Source organism: Lepisosteus platostomus, chromosome 15, assembly GCF_059453375.1.
Source record: "Lepisosteus platostomus isolate fLepPlt1 chromosome 15, fLepPlt1.hap1, whole genome shotgun sequence".
Lineage (NCBI taxonomy): Eukaryota > Metazoa > Chordata > Actinopteri > Semionotiformes > Lepisosteidae > Lepisosteus > Lepisosteus platostomus.
In genome coordinates this window covers 1,955,830-1,975,456 of record NC_142625.1, presented here as the reverse complement: position 1 = coordinate 1,975,456, position 19,627 = coordinate 1,955,830, and the positions used below count along the sequence as shown (strand labels likewise).

At 41.9% G+C, this 19,627-nt stretch overlaps 1 pseudogene; it reads left to right on the top strand.

Annotated features, from left to right (window-relative positions):
- The first annotated feature begins 7,324 nt into the window (after positions 1 to 7,324).
- LOC148647619 (U2 spliceosomal RNA) lies at positions 7,325 to 7,496 on the top strand (annotated as a pseudogene).
- Positions 7,497 to 19,627: the final 12,131 nt, after the last annotated feature.

The window sequence follows — 19,627 nt, the reverse complement described above, 5'->3', positions numbered from 1 at the left end:
AGATTTTAATCGTCTTTAATTACAAAATATACATTTATATTGATTTGAAAGTTTATAATATCGATATTTAAAATCGATCATGATGTGATATTTTGAAATATAAAAGTCAACTGATTGTCCATAATATCGCTATTTTATTTTTTCAAAGAAATGTTTGTTAAAAGAAAAGTCCAGCACCAGCTGGATTTGAACACACAACCTGTGCGTTATTAGTCAGGCACGTAGACCACTAGGCTACAAGACAACTCACATGAACAGGGAGGCGAAACAGCCCTACACAGCCCTGTCGCAGTACACGAATATAATCATATCGTCATTAAATTCTTTAGATACGCGATTCCATATTATATTCCCTATTAATCAAATTCTAAAAGTATGCTTGTTGACTCCGGTATCTCTTTAGTTAAAGACTTCGATGATTAAAATGTTTAGGGAGAAATGGAATACTGGTGTGTATTTTTTTCTTTAAAGTACCAAGACCAGCTATATACAGTACTGTATGTTTATGTTCCAAAATTAATATCGTTTATGGCCTTCACACGCGTTACAGTATGCTCCTATTCTTTTTATGCTCAGCTACTAAGATTTCCCTTCAGTGGTAAAATTCAATATCTACAACGGGCACAGTAAAGACGTTTACTGTACAGTAAGTCTTTCTACGACAACGGACCACGAATGCCCCTGTCGTTCAACCAATCACGTACCGCGGTACTCCGCGTCATCTTACTTCATGATACGCGACACCGCAGCCAATTACCTGCGGTACGTGTCTGTACCGCTCACTTTGAATGGCTGCATCTGTGTATCTATGTTGTGAATGTCTGTAGATTGTATCTTATTTTTAGTTTTTGTTTTGTTTCACGTTTATTTTATAAGGGAGAGTGTCATAGAGACGACTCCCTTACCCCCATCTTGATTAAAATACTTTTATTTTTCACAATCTGGCAATGCCAGACAGAATTCACTTTCGTTACAGCCAAATGGCCTTGCAGATCAGAAAATCAAGGAACTAAACAATTATTGCGCCCAGCTCCTCAATGGAATAGCTTTAACTTGCTAATGCGTTGGTGTAACAGTCCGGTTGTGGCAAGCTTCTAATGTCTCCCGACTTTGGCGAAAGGAACCCATCTTTCATTGGAAAACAATGAACACATTCTAGCCATACATGAGAATATAATGCTGGCACGCTGGCGCGGTGGGGTGCTATACCAGCTGTCCAAAAAAAGTTTAAAAACAAAAGTCAATTGAGTTCATAATACTGCAGTCAGTGAAAAGACCACGGGCATTCTTCCTCCCCCCTACATTCTCAGAGTAGAATAGAATTTATTATTAGCACAATTTATTACAGTGTTAAATTTAATATTATTGATTACTCATAATTTATGCTGACACCTAGCTTTCTTAATGCAAGAAGTACTACCGTAAGTATTGTACTTACTGTACTGTACTTAAGTACTAGTATAAGCAAAAAAAAAGGGGTTTTGGAGGTGGGGAGGAGGTGCCTTTCGCTGGAAGACTCCCCCCTTCTACTTTGGAAATACCTGTGAAACCGGTTTAATTCGTCACAGCCAGCACTCCCGCAGAGAATGATGAAAACCGTGCTGCGCCAGGCGAATGCACATAATGTTGGGCTTTTGGGCTCAGGTGGATTTGTACATACAGTACAAACATTTTATTTTGAAATATAAAAAATTTCAATATACTGTAGTATCCATAATATTTGCTATTTTAGTTTTTCAAATAAGTGTTTTTGTTAAAAGAAAACTCATAGCGATTGCTGGATTTGAACGCCCGACCTCACGCTTACACAGTACTGTAAATCAGTCGCTTAAGCCGTGACACCACATGACACACACTGAAACAGCAATACAGATATTATAGTGTAACGTTGCCATAGCAAAATTAAATGTAGTGCACTCTCTGAAGGCACCAGTTCTGTAGGGTTTGGGCATTTACTGGGACAATTATTAATCGTAGCAGTAAATCACAAAGTTGATTCTTTTGATGGCTTTAGAATCCAACCATGCGACATAACTCAAACAACGCGCACACACAGGTACTAATACACAAGGATACATTTATTAATACATAGAATATGCATATAAACCTAACAGATCTTATCGAGAGGGTTATCAGAATACAAAAGATATATATTCAGTCAGTTACAAAGAGTTACACATATCAAGAGGACATACGTTCAGTATATCATTCATTTAGACCGTTTCGTAAATGAACTTGGTTATAACTTCTACATTAGATACCCAAAACAAGTACATAACTCTTAGGAATTAAATTGATATCAATTGGTTAGGATAACAATTGAATTCTCGAGCTGTAATGCATTGAAGTTGAATACTCATCCAATCTCTGGGGATTCAGATCTCCTGCGGGCACAAAGAAACAGTTGCAGGCTGTTGCTGTCCAATCCGCGCTCTCTGGCTCGGTGCCAGGCTGTGATGTGCGGCTTGCGACGGTGCGCTGCTGATGTTCACTGACCGGCTAGTTAGTGTTGGCTTTAACTAGCAAAGTTTGCGCACAGGAGAAAAGATGACTGTGGGTCCCAGCAAGTCAGGAAGAGGACCGGTTCGTTCCTGATGAAGCGCTAGTTCTGAATACTGATTCAGCTGTCCACAGTTCTGACCTGTTCATGAGGCCTGCTGCTGTTGCTAACCTCGGGTGGATCCTCTGGTTACTCTCTTGCAACCTCCGCTCTAGACTCTTAGAACAAAGGAAAGTTCTGGCACTCGGACACACTGGCCATTCCGTGGTTGTCCAGGCTGAGTCTCAGGATGGTCAGGAGGCGCGCTGCAAGAATGTCCTGCCCTTGGGAGCCTTCTGCCCCTGGGCCGTCCTGCCCTGGAATTCTCCTTTGAATTCCCTTTAGAAAAGTCCACAGAATTCTCCACTGAATCTCTGAATCTCACTGAATCTCTGTGTTGCCTGTTTTTACCTGGAGGAACTTCAGCTCGTTGATTTGCTGAAAGTTCCATGGGCATCAGAGTCCCACGTGGGTTACTCTGCCGTACCAGTTCCTGATTGGTGGATCAAGGTGAGATATGAGTCACTTACTCCTGACACTTAGGAATGCAGTCCAGATGTCCATCTGGCACTCCCTAGACAGATAGGCGCCAATGGATGACCATTGATCATGATAGCCAGGCTTAGCTAAGTGCATCCCCCTTTGGGAGCTGTCCTAGGAAACTTTATCAAAGGAAACCTTAAATCAGCTTACATGAATAGTTTCTCTGTGGCTGCACCACAGAGATGAACAGAGAGATGAGGCCTAATTTGGGAAAGCTCAGAAACACTTAATTCTGCCTTATTAATAAGCCTCGCCGCTACAATAGTAATATGGTTGGAAGGTCAACCCCATGTAAGACTTTGGTGCTTAAAATGTTAAGGGAGAAATGGATTATGATGTGTATTTTTTCTTTAAAATACCAATAACAGCAACATACAGTTTACATAATATGTTTATGTTCCTAAATTAATATCGTTTATGACCTTTATGACCTTCGTTATGCTCCTCTTCTTTTTATGCTCAGCTACTAAAATGTCCCTTTAGTGGTAAAATTCCATATAAATATTCAATACTTAGTGGATTAAATGTGCACAGTAAAGAGATTAAATGATTAAATCTTTTCAATACCAACCAGTGTCCCCTGTCGGTCAGTTTACAGAGAAATTCCGCCAGAGCCTCACAACATTGTCCAATAATACTCTTCTTGTGTCTAATTTTTAGTTAAGCAGGATTTCAGCTACAGACCATAACAGACCAAAAAACAGAATCCACCTGCGATTCGGGTGTTAACAAAACGTGTTTATAAAGAAAGTGAAATACAGTAATACTACCAGCTATATAGATTCATAGATTTAGATATTTAAATCCTTAAATTAATATCATTATTAATTTCTTTAGATACGTGATTACATATTCTCGATTATAAAGCAGATAAGTCCGGTCCTGGAATCTGACTGGCTGACACCCTTCTGAAGCGGTACCTTAATCTCTGGTATACGGACACCCCAGAAATTTGAGTTTTTACTGTGTGATAAATTTTAAAGAGTACTTCTTAGTGTAGATAAGAAAGCGTAGATAAAAAGCTTGGATTCTCATGTTTCTGATACAAGTATCTTTTAATACAGTCTTTGTTGTGCTCTTGAGGATCGTTGTGATATTTTGAGCTCTTGTTGACTGATAAGTGTCGCAGTTTAAATAATTTCCGTTGTTAGAAATTATGAAATGCTCTATTAAAAGCAAGGGAGTTAAAGAAAATGCCTGACAAAGTAGGGCTTGGACAGTTTCCAAGTGCTTGTACAAATGTGCTAAAGAAATGAAAAAAAAAGTCATTTATTCATTTATCATATTGGCTAGCTAATGCCCTGTCCTTGTTAGTTAGATCAACGAAATGCTGTGGTGTTTGTCAAAGAAAAAAATAAGTCTTTTAGTTTAAAATGACGGTTAGAAAGAATGTGGACCAGCGTAATACTTGTCCAAAGTCATTCATTATTAATACTATTAGTAATATCTTCGGTGAAGGCTTTGATGCATAAAATATTTCTGCATAATTAAAATATTTATGATAAAGGTAGGTTGTGTACTTTTGCCCAACTGAGCAATCTTAAAATATACCAACTTTTTAATGATGCGACACACCCACCGTGAAGTACCGCAGGCGTTTTGAATGGCTGCATCTGTATGTACTGTGCTACAATTTTATTTTTTGACAAGTATTCTGTCATTAGAAATTGTGTGTAGAATGATATTCTCGATAAGCATTGTTTCAAGGTTAAATAGGTTAAGAGTCAGGAATAGCCAATACATTTTACCTGTCTGTTAAAATGCCAGTGCATTAAATGCCAAATACAACAGTTTGAAAAGCTGAAGCCCTTTCTTTCAAACGTTTGCCTTTAAGGTAATTAAGTCATCATTCCCATTCAGAGCAATGCCATATAGGCAAGAAAACAAATGTAAAGATAACATTGAAATATCACTTTTCCTAAATATCCTTTGTGTCCTAAAACACAACCATGTCATCAAACATCCTCTAATTTTTAAAGAATCCTAACCCTAATGCTAGCTAAGGGTTTGGGTGGTTAGAGTTAGGGGTTCAGATCGTCTCCTAAGAATCAATGCAACCTTCCATTCATTTGAGTGGAAAATATAACTCAGTACAATCATTATATTAGCTTTAAAACACTTAACAACTGTATGTAAATTATATTATTTTAATAGTATTCAGAACAAACTTGTAAAACCACCAGGTGGAGCTAATAAAGTTTAACCTCTCATGTCTAGGGGTATGATTCTTGCTTCGGGTGCGAGAGGTCCCGGGTTCAAATCCCGGACGAGCCCCCAATAATGTAACGACCCCAAGTGTCTAGGGGTACAGGGGTGTAACATTTAGGATAATTCTGTTGGAAGTAGGTGGGTTTTGGTGAGGGACTAGGAAGCGTGATAACAAGGGTAAGGAACTAGAGTGGTGCCAAAGAAAAGAAAATAACAAACAACAATATGAGCTGTCACCAGAAAACACCTGGTTTCGAATCTCAATCACTGCTGAGGGACAATCTTTATTCAATTAAGAACTTAAGTTGTATACTCTTTAGACTTTTAAATTTAAACTGTGTATTAGAGTAAATTTAAACTGTGTATTAAAAAGTTGGTATATTTTTTAAAGCAAGATTGTTCAGTTGGAAAAAAGTACACAACCTATCAACTTTATCATACGTATTTTAATTATGCAGAAATATTTTAAGCATCAAAGTCTTTACCTAAGATATAACTAATAGTATTAATAATGAATGACCTTGGACAAGCTGTCAACGTATTATCCTGATCCACATTTTTTGTAACCGTCTTTGTAAACGAAGAGACTTTATTTTTTCATTGACAAAAAGTAACACCACAGTATTTTGTCAATCCGATCAGGTATTCATTTCCAATCATGCAAGGTAAGTTTTGAGAATCTCTGATTCACCATTCCTTTCACATGCTCTCAAACGATATTAATTTAGGAACATAAACATATTATGTAAACTGTATATTGCTGGTATTGTACTTTAAAGAAAAAATACACACCAGTATTCCATTTGTCCCTAAACATTTTAAGCATCAAAGTTTATTTCGGAAAAGTTTTTACGTGCTCCTTCTGACCATGTTACTGTACGTTTATATACAGTACTTTGTGAGAAAAGTGATAGTTTTAAGCTTGTCTGCAAATACGCTCGATATCGGTGTAAACAAAAGCATACTTTTAGAACTTGATAAATAGTGAATATAATATGGAATCGCGAATCTAAAGAAATTAATAACGATATAATTATAATTAGGTACTGTTGCACAAACAGTAGTATATACAGTACACATATCTATTGATATGTGTATGGCTGTTTCACTACATGTCATGTGAGTGTGTCAGTGGCATGATGGCTAAAGTGACTGACTTATATGTGTGAGATTGGGTGTTCAAATCTTGCTATTGCCAAGAGTTTTCTTTTAACAAATAAACATTTCTTATTAAAGTGATTACCATTTTCCATGAATACTTGCACTCATTATCACAGAAAAAGAAACTCATACTTTTCAGAATGTAATTATTATTTTGGAAACGTTTTTTCATGCTCCTTCTGACCATAGATATTTTGTGAGAAAAGTGATATTTTAACCTTTCCTGCGAATATGCTCACTATCGGAGTAAACAAAAGCATACTTTTAGAATTTTTTCAAAGAAATGTTTTTGTTAAAAGAAAACTTGTGGCAATAGCTGGATTTGAACACTCAGTCACTTAAGCCATCACGCCACTGATGCAGTCACGATAGATTTTTGCACTGTTCCCCAAATTACTTTGCACTGTTTTTGTCCTGGACATAAATTGACAAAACAACCAAGGTGTCCCAGATTAGGATGTGGGGAGGTGGAAAGCATCAAACACGTGTTTTGGGAATGTATCTCAGTACAGAGGGTGTGGAAACTGGTTGAAGGCTTATTTCATTCGATCTATCCTGGGTTTGTGGTATCCTATCAAAGGATTGTATGGGGGTTGTCTGACTTGAAATGTGATTAAAAGACAATTTCTTTTGTGGTTTCTGTTAAGTTTGGTGAAATACTGTTTATGGACTGTGCGCTGCGCCATGGTAGCAGAATGGCAGATAGAGCAAGTCCATCAGAGAATCGTTTCAGAAAGAGAGAAAATGAGCTGGGAGATGAGAAAAGGGGCTAACATGCAGCATAGGAGAAATGGAAACAACTGGTGGATTTGGGTTTGTCAAGATCATTGCAGAACTAAGAGAAAAAGAATAAGTAAAAATGTATACATGTAAATAAATATTATTGTAAGTAAAAAAAATCTGTTCTTATCAGTTTAATATCTGATATGTCCCCCATCGGGGGATTAAACGGATTTTTGGAACAGGGAGCTGGATCAGGAGCTTGCTCCGTCCACTCCACGCATCGGCCCGGTATTGCAGCGCCTCCGGGAACAGTGCATGACAGACATAGCCAGCCAGCCAGCCAGCAAGCAAGCGAGGTGGACTGGAGCTCCTTCTTCTCAAGTCTCATCTCTCATCCGTCTCTGTCTCTCTCTCCCTGTCTCCTTCTTGGTTTCCGTCCTCCCTCTGTGCACTTTCTTGCGACTCGACTTTCTCGGCAAGCTGACAGGCTGCTTTGAGGTCCCGTGCGTGTTTTCCCTCCAAAAAACTTAGATGTATAATATTTTTTTAGGGAGGCAGATGTGGCATGTGTGTGTGCGTGCATGAATGCACTTTTTCAGCAGGCAGGTTGGCCCCTTTTCAAACAAAACATGATTCTGTTTAGAGCTTTTGGAATCCAGAAAGGGGATATTACCTGTCTACAGGAACTGTCTACAGAACCGAGGGGGATCTTTTGACGTAGAGAAAGCCGCAGAGATCAGGCCCAGACTGAAGGAAATTTGGCCTACACATGCAAAAGATTCCCTATTCCGGTTAAAAGGTACCGTGATGGAAGGGGAGGAAAAGTGTTCCTCAAAATACTTCAGTTCTGTTCGAACAAGGCAGGCAAAGACCCACTTTGAAAGGTTACGACAAAGTGATGGGTAAGTAACAAAGGATGTGACTGAAATGGTGGGGTGTGCTTCGGATTTTTTTAGAAAGGTGTTTTCCAAGAAAACAGTGGATATAAGTCTGTGGGATGAGTGGTTGTTAGGTATGGAGGAAGACTGAGTGTATGGGGTTTTGGATGGATGTTTGATGGCCACAGAGGTGAAGGAGGCAATGGTTGGATTGCAGAGAGGAAGTGCCCCAGGAATTGATGGTCTGCCCATCAATTTTTTCATTACCTTCTGGGAAAGCCTGCAGCCAATGCTCGTGGAGGATTCTGATGAGATTTTGAAGATCAGGGAGCTAGGGATGTCTATGAAGACAGGCGTCCTATCTTTAATTTATAAAAAAGGAGACAAGGAAGATCTGGAAAACTGGAGGCTGATTCAACTGCTCTGTACAAACTATAAGATCCTTGCCAGAGTGTTGGGCAGGCAGCTGAGGAAGGTAATGCCAGATTTGGTTAGTAGGGACCAGACTTGCAGTGTGGAAGGCAGGAACCTGCCCCCTGTCTCCCTTACTATACATACTCAATACGGAACCCTTCCTCCACCTGATCCGTAGTGATCCCCTGGTGGAAGAAGTGGTGGTTCCAGGCAGTGGCGGTGTGAAGGCAAATGTAGCGGCATATTCCAACGACATCTCACTGTTTCTCACCTTGGATAGGAGCCAAGTATTGGAAATTGCGGACAACCTGACAACCAGCACTTGTTTGTCAGAAAATCCAAAAGTTTTGGGAAGCTTTGGAAAGTCTTCTGGAGACGACCATGACTGGGGAGGTCTGACTCGCCTAATAGTATTGAGGACGCATGAAATTGTTTGTTTCTTTCACCAATATTTCTAAATGGTGCATACCTTTTGTACCATTAATGTAAGGGGTCTTCGTGATCCAGTTAAAGGTTAGCAACTTTTGAAAACCTTTATTAACTTCATGGCTTTTTTTTTGCAAGAAGTTCATTTGAAAAATGAACAGGACTCTGGAGTTTTTTTTTAAATAACTCGACTAGAGGGGCTTCAAGATAGAGCACAGGAGGAGTGTATTAACCAGGGATGGGGATCCTTTTGAGTGGAACTATTGTTGAGAGGTGGGATTTAGTGAAATTAAGAATTAAGGGTCTTACCCAAGACTATTGCAAAATGAAGTATAAGACAAAAAAGGCTGTGATTTACACAATTCAAAAAGATCTAGAAAAACAATATAGTTGAATAGTGGACAACAATTTGATTTTAGTTTCGTAGCAGCCTTGAAAAATAGACTAAAGGACTTCCGGTTAGGATGCAGACGGGAATGGCAGCATAATACGGATCACCGCCCGACAGTGTTAATGTAATAAAGTTTTTTTTTACATTACGTTTGAAAAAATAATAACTATGTCTGAAGGGGCTGTCAGGAGAAGCAGGAGACTACTGTTGTAACAGAAGAAATAAGGTTCTCGATCCCGAGATGAAGTAAAACAGATGAGTTTATTGCATGCAAGGAACAATAAAGCCGAAGTCTTGTTTCCCGCAAGAAACAACAAAACCGAAGTATTGTTCCCCGTACTGTTACAAACTTTTGGGTTATATAGTGTTTTCTTCTCCGTTTCTGACGTCACTCGGTCTGATGGTAAAGAGGGGGGTTCATGGTATTTGGCCAGTTAACGATGTTCTGGGCAAATGGTCAGTTTAACATTACACCCAGGGGGGTTCCTAGCTTGCATCTGCAATCCTTATCAGTTAACCCCCTTTCCTGCCATAAACCCCAGCTTGTGACTTAGAAGTCTAAACCCCCTACAGAAAAGATTAAATTCAAACCCCCGTCTTCACATCTTTCTTCATTCCCCCCTTATAAAATATGGCATACGTCAGTGTAGCCTATTTTTATACATACAATGTCAGGGCAGATCTTTCCTTTCTTGGCGAACAGGTATGTATTGCCATGACATTGTACGTTCCACGGTTATAGCAAGATGTGATACATGTTTTTGTGCACGTGATGATTACAATTATACATATAAACAATACTATTCCTACAAATAAACACTGTAAAAAAGTTCCGCCCCAGGCCCCAAACACAGACTTTACCCAAGATCCAATTCCCCAATTTTCAGTATAACAGTCCTGATATTTCTGTCCCTCATTGTAAATGTGTTGGGCCAGATCTGAGATGTGCTCAGAATTATCAGGGATATATGTGCAGCATTCAGTGCCAATTACTACACAAGTTCCTCCTTGGGCCGCCAGTACATAATCTAAAGCTAGTCGGTTCTGCATGGCCACTGTTCTGAGGGCTACCATCTCATCATTAACAGCCTTCAGACTAGATGAGGTAGAATTTGCTAATTCTTCTAAAGTCGAGGCCATTTGAATTAACTCTCGACTCAGAAAGTTCATGCAGGCTTGTGGAAATATTATACCTAAATAATATTCCCAATCAGCCAATTTTCTTTGTGGTCTGTGGTTAGGTCCGAAGGGGCTGTGGGTTTGAACACGGATATGAGGAACCACATATCCTAAATAACATGAGCCAGACCACTGGGCTGGCAACCATGGGTAGGCTCGTTTTCCACAAATGAAAGATGTTCCGTTTGGCGCTCCCCATGCCACTGAAAATAAGAAACTTATACCGAATTGTGGGGTGTGCCGATCCCATCCTGGAATTTGGAAGGTAGAGGTGGATATATTTGCAGCGATGGTAAGGTAGCAACGACTCCATCCAACCAAGTGCAGACCATTAGTGTGCTGAAAACATGTTTCCCTCACGTTCCTTATTTAGAGTCAGGTATGGTGGTGTATGGCTTCTGTTATATTTAGGAGCGTAAGAGCCTGTGAAACTCGTGGGCTCTAAGCCTCGCTCCTGTAGATATTGTAATGTTGTGCAGGTTAAAGTTGTGTTATGGCAACCCCCATAGTTTGTCATATTAAAATCTCCTAAATTATCCCTCCAAATGATCATGCCTATGACTTCCTCGAGACGCCAAGGAATGGCCCCCATAGGAAGTCCTCCCTGTACATATTTGGGTAATGCGGCACACACCCAGCAGGCACTTTGGTTGGTTTTCTTAGCTGTCAGATAGGAGAGACCTAAAAAGGAATTAATTCCATGTTCTCCTTTGTGGGAGAGATGATCATTAATCCCTGCGGAACATAGTCCTACAGCAACAATTATCATTATTGACAGAAATGATTTCATTCTGGGTCTGGGGATGAGGCTCGTCGGCAGTGTGACGCGTGGATCCAGCGATCTTTTCCTTCCACTCGAACCGCAGACTCGGTTGTCAACAGGATCTGGTAGGGTCCGTCCCACCTGGGCTGGAGAACCTGTGAAGGAAATTTCCTGATCCACACCCACTCTCCTGGGATGAGGTCGTGCCCTCCTTCAGGTGGTGGTCCCCACGCCTCCAGGACCTGCTCGCGGGCTCCTTGGGTGGCCTCTGTCAGCAACTTGCAATACTGTAACAGAGAATCAGTTAGTATACTCAAGCCTACTCTGTCATGTCCTGGAGAGTCATTCAGTCTCATGGGACGCCCCGTGATCACCTCAAACGGGCTCAGCCCCACTATTCGATTTGTCCCAGCCCGGATGCTGCACAGTACGGCGGGCAATGCATCCACCCAGGGGATCCCTCCCAGGTGGTACTTTGTCAATTTAGCTTTCAAAGTTCGGTTCACCCGTTCCACCATGCCGGAGGACTGCGGGTGATGAGGGCAATGCAGGTCCCATTTGATCCCTAGTAGGTCTGCCACCACCTGACACACTTTTCCAGTAAAATGTGTGCCCTGGTCTGAGTCTATGCGACACGGGAGTCCCCATCGGGGAATTTCTTCTGTCACGAGATATTTGGCAGTTGACTGCGCGGTCTCTCGTTTGACAGGGACAGCCTCCACCCATCTAGAAAACTGGTCCACCATCACTAGGAGGCCTGTTTTCCCTTTACAGGGTGGCAGTGAACAATAGTCTATTTGCCAGTGTCTAAAGGGCCCCTCGGGTGCAGGACGTCGAAGATTAGGAGCCCAAACCGGCGGTGCTCCAGAGGCTTTTTGGCACTCTCCACAGCGTTGTACCACATCAGCTGCGAAGGGTGTGAAGCCTGTGCCCACCCAGCTCTCATGGCATACTCCAAATGCGTATCGTGAGTCTGTGTATATTGTGGTGGTCTTGCCTGTTGCTAATTTACAGGCTTCCACCAAAGCTTTCAGTTCAGCTCTCTGTGCTGACGTGGGTACCTCAAATCTTCCCCCACATTGGATATCATGTACTGTAGTAACAGCCCAACCCGCTTTCCTCTCCCCACTAGAATTTATGAATGAAGTTCCATCAGTGAAAAGGATGAGGTCTTCATTCCTTAGTGGTTGCTCGGCTATTTTGATGCCCTCATCTTCTCCCATTGCCCAAACATCACAGCTGTGTTCTAACATGTAGGCTTCTGATGGGTCAGGTAACAATGTGGCTGGATTTAGAGCTCCTTCACGTTCAATGGTAATATTTGGAGCCTCTAACAAGACCTGCCACTTGCTCCATTGTATCGCATTAACCTGACTGACCCGATTCAGGGACATGAGGGTGTGTACCGCATGTGGGCATCGAACAATCAGTTGTTGATCTAGCACTATGTTATTGACTGCCTGTACTGCTAGACAGACGGCCTGAATGGCTCGTAGACATGGTCCCCAGCCCCTGGCTACCTCGTCCAAGGATCCAGAGTAATACCCTACCGGGCGGTACCTACCCCCATGTTCCTGTGTTAGTACAGCTGTCCAGAATCCATTCTTTTCACTTACGTAGAGGTAGAATGGTTGATCTGTCTGAGGAAACCCCAATGCAGGAGCCTGTAACAGAGCTTGTTTTAAATCATTAAAAGCATGTTCAGCTTCAGGACTCCAAGCAATAGGATCAAGGGACCTCCCTCCCCCCTTTAATAGGTCTGTAAGTGGTTTGGCCCTTTCAGAAAAAGCATCAACCCAATTTCTATTGAAATTGCACAGACCCAGAAATGATCGGAGCTCTCTCACCGTATTGGGACTAGGGTGTGTTCGGATTGCCTGGGCCCGATCTTCTGTCAATTCCCTTTTTCCCTGACTAATATTTTGTCCCAAGTAAATTACGGTGTCTAGGCATAACTGTGCTTTGCTATAACTAGCCTTGTGTCCTTTTTTAACCAAATGGTTGAGAATAATTTGGAGGTCCTTCTTGTGGGTTTCCTCGTCAGGAGACGCGATTAAAATATCATCCACATATTGGATAACGACGGAGGACACTTGAGGCAGCTCCCGGAGATGCCTCCGAAGTGCCATGTGATACACGGTGGGGCTGTTATGAAACCCCTGTGGTAACCTGGTCCAAGTATATTGTTCTCCATCTACAACAAAAGCGAACCAATCTTGTACCTCTAGGTGTAGAGGAACAGACCAGAACCCATTAGCCATGTCAAATAGCAGAGGGGTCTGCTACTAAGGGGGTGAGACGGTTGATGTGTTGATTAGCTTTTGAGTAATCAACTGTGAATCGCCATGCTCCGCTGGCTTTCTTTACGGGCCATATTGGACTGTTGCTTGTACTATGTGTTTTTCGTACAATGCCTTGAGTCAATAGTTTTTGTATTACTGGTCGAACCCCTTCCTCCGCCTCTTTGTTGATTTTATATGGCTTTGTGTATGGCGGGGATTTCCCAGTAAATGTGGCGGGTTCCATATCCAGAAGCCCGCATTCGTCCTTGTCCATAGTCCAAATTGAATGCCCTTTTAGTTCGTCTTTTTGGAGGGACCAGATGTTTACCTCCACCCTCTCCTCATGTACGGTTAATGTAACCCCTTGTAGGTATTTCAGAGCATCCCATCTCAACAGATCTGGGGTAGATCCTACCCACATGACAGCATTAAATGTTACCTCCCCATCTCCTAGTCTAATCTTGAGTTTTTGAGTTTCTCTGAGTGTTATTCGATTACCCCCTACACCAGTGGCCTCCAGCTCCCTCCCTGTGAACATGACACTACACCGTTTGGCTGACTGTTCAGATAAACACGATAATTGAGCCCCAGTGTCCCATAAAAGTGACATTTGAATCCCATTAATCGTGCATTGTAATTTGAGCTCTTTTTCACTCAGTTCCTGAGATAGGCGTAGGGAGGCCACTAGGGGGAGTCCTAGTTTAAAAGCTCCCTGATAGCGTGTTTGTCTGCTTCGCTCAAATCCTGTAATTGTGACAACAGGTTTTTTTGCCCCTCTCGATTCGAGGGATTGAAAGGGGGATCTTGGTATCTTCCAATCCTGCCCTCACTGGCTAATCGCTTTTTGCAATTCTTTTGCCAATGTCCGAAATTTTTACAATAATGGCACCGAGTTGTAATTTCGCCTTTTGGATTTAGTCGGGTGTCAGGGCCAGCTCCACCCTTCAGTATGGGGGGTGTCCACCCTGTTTGTATTGCCCGCACCTTAGCATACATATTTCTCTCGATTTGCCGTGCCATTTTAACTATTTCCTCAAATTGTTTGGTCGTATCTTGCCCTATTTCGGGCTCTTTTAACTGAAGGGCTCTGGCTATACCAGGCTTAAGACCGCCCAAATAAATTTGTTTAATCACAGCAGAGGCGTCGCTATTCACATCATCTTCGTCACTTAGTCCTGAGCATTCCAGCCAGAGTGTGACGAAGCGGTCAGTGAAGTCAGCCACATCCTCGCTTTCTTTTTGCTGACACGCAGATATCTTTTTCCAATCTGTCTTTGGTGGATAATTTTGTTTAAGCCATCGCCAAACCCATTCCCATCGCCCTCCCCTGCCGTTATCCTCACACAATTGTTTAAGTTCTCCGACACGCTTTTCCCCTGTCCTTCTGAGGATCATAGCGGCAGTCAGGGGGGAGATACCATAAGTATCTTTTAATTCCTGAAGCGCACTCCAGGTTCGCTGCATCCCTAATTTTGGGTGCGGTACTTCTCTAGCCCACCGGTCAATATCCTCCGGTTTTGGATTTGATCGTATTGGGGGTTCAGGGAAGGTAGGTGCGAGAACGGACCCCCTCAGCGGGGTGCGAGACGGAGTTAGAGTGGCGCTGTCATCAACAGCGCCAGCCCCTGCTACATCAAGTCCTTTCCCACTTCGAGTGAGAGTACAGACCTGCGGGCGCCCTCCCTCTAATAGGGGAGACCCAGATCCGTCTTTATCACACTCATACCAAGTGTTATCCCAATCAGACCCCCCATCTCAATATGGCCATTGTGGGAATTGATCCCAATTATTTTCGTTTCCTGCCTGTTTGTTCCCCTGTGGGAGAGCAGGATATAACTTAGTCGCCGGCAGTAGCACATTAACCAGTGCAGCGTGACCAGGAGTTAATTCCTTCTTTAGTTTCTCATTCTCCTGTACTGCCTCTTTTAGCTTTTTTTCTAGTACCTCTTTTGCCGCGAATAAATTATCTTTCCTCTCATTTAACGCTTTTATTTTTTCTGTGAACTCCTTCTCTTTTTTATCCCATTCTGATTTCTCCTTCATGCTAATCTGCCACCTCAGTTGTCGGCCGATCACCAGGGCTGCAGCTAAATCTTTGTTTTTGTTCCAATGTTCATACGCTTTTTTACAGGCATCTTCGCCCCAAACTCCTTCTGACAGACTCAGCTTCTTCCTATATTTCTCTTCCCTTTCAGTCAATTTACACTTTTCCGATATGTAATCAGATACTTCCACCACTTTCTCAAACACCCAATTAGCACACATGTTTGGTTTCTTTAAGATTTACTTTTGTCGTGTGTGAGGTAACAGCTCATTCAGTAGGGGGATGTTTTCACTTGGAAAAACCTGTGCATTACTGCACTCATTCAGCTAAGGGCGTCTGTTACCTCCAGATCTAAATGCCTCTCCGAGACTTTAGAGAGGACTTACACCGCACTGTTCACAGGTAAGAAACGAGACCTCGAAAACCCCCTTTTTTGATCAGTAATTCACCATCCCCAGAACGCCAGCATCGCTGCTTTTGCCCCGGGGTGGACTTACGCACTGAGCTCAATCAGGGCGATTCTCGGGTCTCAACGTCCTTTAAATCCTGCTACTTAATGCTTTGCTCTTTTATTATGAGGTGTGTTTGTTAGTGTCGTGCGTGTGTATATGTATTTCACAAACAAGGAAAACACCAAAAACATACATACATATATATATCTCTTCTACTCCTGTTTCCTTTAAAACAAAAAAAACCACGCCACGCCAATCTGTGCACGATCAAGGCGTAGCTAATCTCAGGACCCCGGGCGCAATTAAGGCCCACACCAATCCTGGATTATACGTGCATTTAATGCACCACTCAGCTCCAGAACCCCAGGCGCAATTAAGGCCCACACCGATCCCGAGCCACAGAACTCCGGGCGCAATTAAGGCCCACACCAGTTCTGACCTTCAGAACTCCGGGCGCAATTAAGGCCCACACCAGTCCTGAACTACGTGCATTTAATGCACCACTTGCTCTAGAACCCCGGGCGCAATTAAGGCCCACACCGATTCTGAGCCTCAGAACTCCGGGCGCAATAAAGGCCCAAACCAGTTCTGACCTTCAGAACTCCGGGCGCAATTAAGGCCCACACCAGTCCTGAACTTCACGGTAAGGGTCCACAACCCGTTCAAAACTCCACGCGCAATTAAGGCATACACCAGCTTCGAACGCCTGTACACAATACCGTGGAACCCCTGCCAGACCAAATTCTGGGCTTACAGCAAACAACCCATTACATACACCGGTGTCTTCCCCGGGCCAGAGGAATTCAGAAACTCACGTTTACTCTGTCATCTCGGGCGATTCTCGCAGGGAGCAGAGATTTCCCAATCGGTCAGAGAGAGTCGGGACTTTTAAATAAAAGAGGAGTCCTTACCTCTTAGTTATGTGCACGCTGACCGTCTCTCCTGCCGATGGGAAGTTCTGCGCCTTCTGGAGCATCCGCCGACTACGCCAAATTTGTTGTAACAGAAGAAATAAGGTTCTTGATCCCGAGATGAAGTAAAACAGATGAGTTTATTGCATGCAAGGAACAATAAAGCCGAAGTCTTGTTTCCCGCAAGAAACAAAAAAACCGAAGTATTGTTCCCCGTACTGTTACAAACTTTTGGGTTATATAGTGTTTTCTTCTCCGTTTCTGACGTCACTCGGTCTGATGGTAAAGAGGGGGGTTCATGGTATTTGGCCAGTTTATGATGTTCTGGGCAAATGGTCAGTTTAACATTACACCCAGGGGGGTTCCTAGCTTGCATCTGCAATCCTTATCAGTTAACCCCCTTTCCTGCCATAAACCCCAGCTTGTGACTTAGAAGTCTAAACCCCCTACAGAAAAGATTAAATTCAAGCCCCCGTCTTCACATCTTTCTTCACTACCAACTGTGGAAAATGTGGAAACTGCAACTTCTGACTGCAGTAGAAGCTGCTCAGCGAGCTCGGAACAAGATGGCGCAGACGCCAGTCTTCAGAAAAAATTATACGAACTTGGAGACTTCAGACGGGACAATAAAGAGCAGCTTACAAACATTAAACAGGAGCCGAGCAAGCTTAATAAGAGACTGGATAAGGCAGAGGGATGGATCAAAGAAGTGGAAACAAGGGTCTTAACAACAGAAACTGTAATAAAGAAACTCTTGCAACGACAAATTACTTTGGAAACTAAATTAACAGACCAGGAAGGAAGATCGTGCAGAGAAAACTTTTGGATTTACAGAATCCCCGAAGAATTGTAGGGTCACTTCATGGTCACCTTCCTTGAAAATTTGCTGATGGGGGAATTTGATTTACCGAAGGATGTGGAACTGGGAATTGAAAGGGCACATAGAGACTTAAAGGCCCTGATGCCAAACTGCGCTCCATTGTCACCAGGTTTTTAAGCTACAAGATGAAAGAGGAAGTGTTGCATAAAGCTTGGCAAAAGAAAGAACTTTTCAATAATAATAAACGATTTTATGTGGATCATGATTACCCACCGACCGTACTCAAAAAACTTATGGAATATTCTGAAGTAAAAAAGATGCTGAATTGAAAAGAAGAGTTAAATCAATTAATTGTCCATAATTCTATTCTATTTTGTCTAAGAAATGTCGCAGTACACTAATATAATCATATCGTTATTAATTTCTTTAGATACGCGATTCCATATTGTATTAGCAGAAAAGCTTAAAACTACCACTTTTTTACACACTATTTCACATGTTAGTTAAAGACTTCAATGCTTAAAATGTTTAGGGAGAAATGGAATACCGGTGTGTATTTTTTCTTTAAAGTACCGATTCCTGGAATCTGATTGGCTGACACCCTTCTGAAGTGGTTCCATAATATCTGGTATATGGAAAAGAAAGCGTTGATAAAAAAGCCTGGATTCTCATGTATCTGATACAAGTATCTTTTAATACAGTCTTTGCTGTGCTCTTGAGGATCCTTGTGATATTTCGAGCTCTGGTTGAATGATAAGTGTCACAGTTTAAATAATTTTCATAGTTAGAAATTATGAAACGCTCTGTTAAAAGCAAGGGAGTTTTTATGTCCGTTGCAGTAAAAGAAAATGCCTGACAAAGTAGGGCTTGGACAGATTCCAAGTGCATTTTTGCAATTTACGTTGCATTGTCCATTGTGCTGCTGTAATACAATTTAAAATAATTAAAAGTCTAAACGGTATCAGCTTTATTTATGGGTTGCAATTTAAAAAAAGTCAAAACCGCACTCAAAATGCAATTTAGAGCTTTCTGGCAAGAGGAGACACCCAAATTAATAATGTAACATGCCACTGTTTGTGCATGAACAAGGTTATACTGCTATTTTTACGCAATTAAAAAAAAAAAAATTGAATCCCCTGCGGAACCAGGCATCCATAAGAATCAAGTAATAGGTTTATTCCATGCTGAAAAAAGGAAGAAAGAAAACACATTCCATAAGAATCAGCGCTTTTATATATCGCCTTTAAAGGTGGCTTCTCAAAACGCTTTACAGGATAAAAACAACAATAACAGCAACAACAAAAACAATATTGTATTTCATTGCACTTTGACAGATCGTCCTTAAATCAATTGTTGACTTTTCTCTCTTTACTACTGTACTTGTTTGGATTGACTGAGCTCCGCTCTGTACCACACAATGATCCCCCCAGAGTCTCTGCCCCTGGTGATTTGGGTTTTTTTGACAGAGGGTAAAAAACTCTCTCTCTCGCTTGCCCTCCCCCACCCGTGTATTGTCTGTTTTTTTTGTGCTGTCCTTTGACAAAACAAGGCTCGCCAGATAATGTGAATCGAAACCTGTTTTTCTAGCTTTTAAAGTCGTGTGATGTGTAAGCGGGAACACATCATTATATCTTACATATGAAAAATACATAATATAGCTCCCAAACTATACTCAAACGTGTTTTTAATAAGATGCTTTTATTCACTCATAATCCAACAATTTCAGGAAGACTAAGGAAGGACTAAGGGAATTGTCATCTGTTGTTGAAGCTCTGTGAGCTCGGTGACTTCGAGACCACTTGTTATCCCAGGTTGTTTGAATTGCCACAATTCAAATAGAGGAAAAAGAGCTGACTGACAAGATTTAAGATGTGGCTGTCAATGTTGGATTAA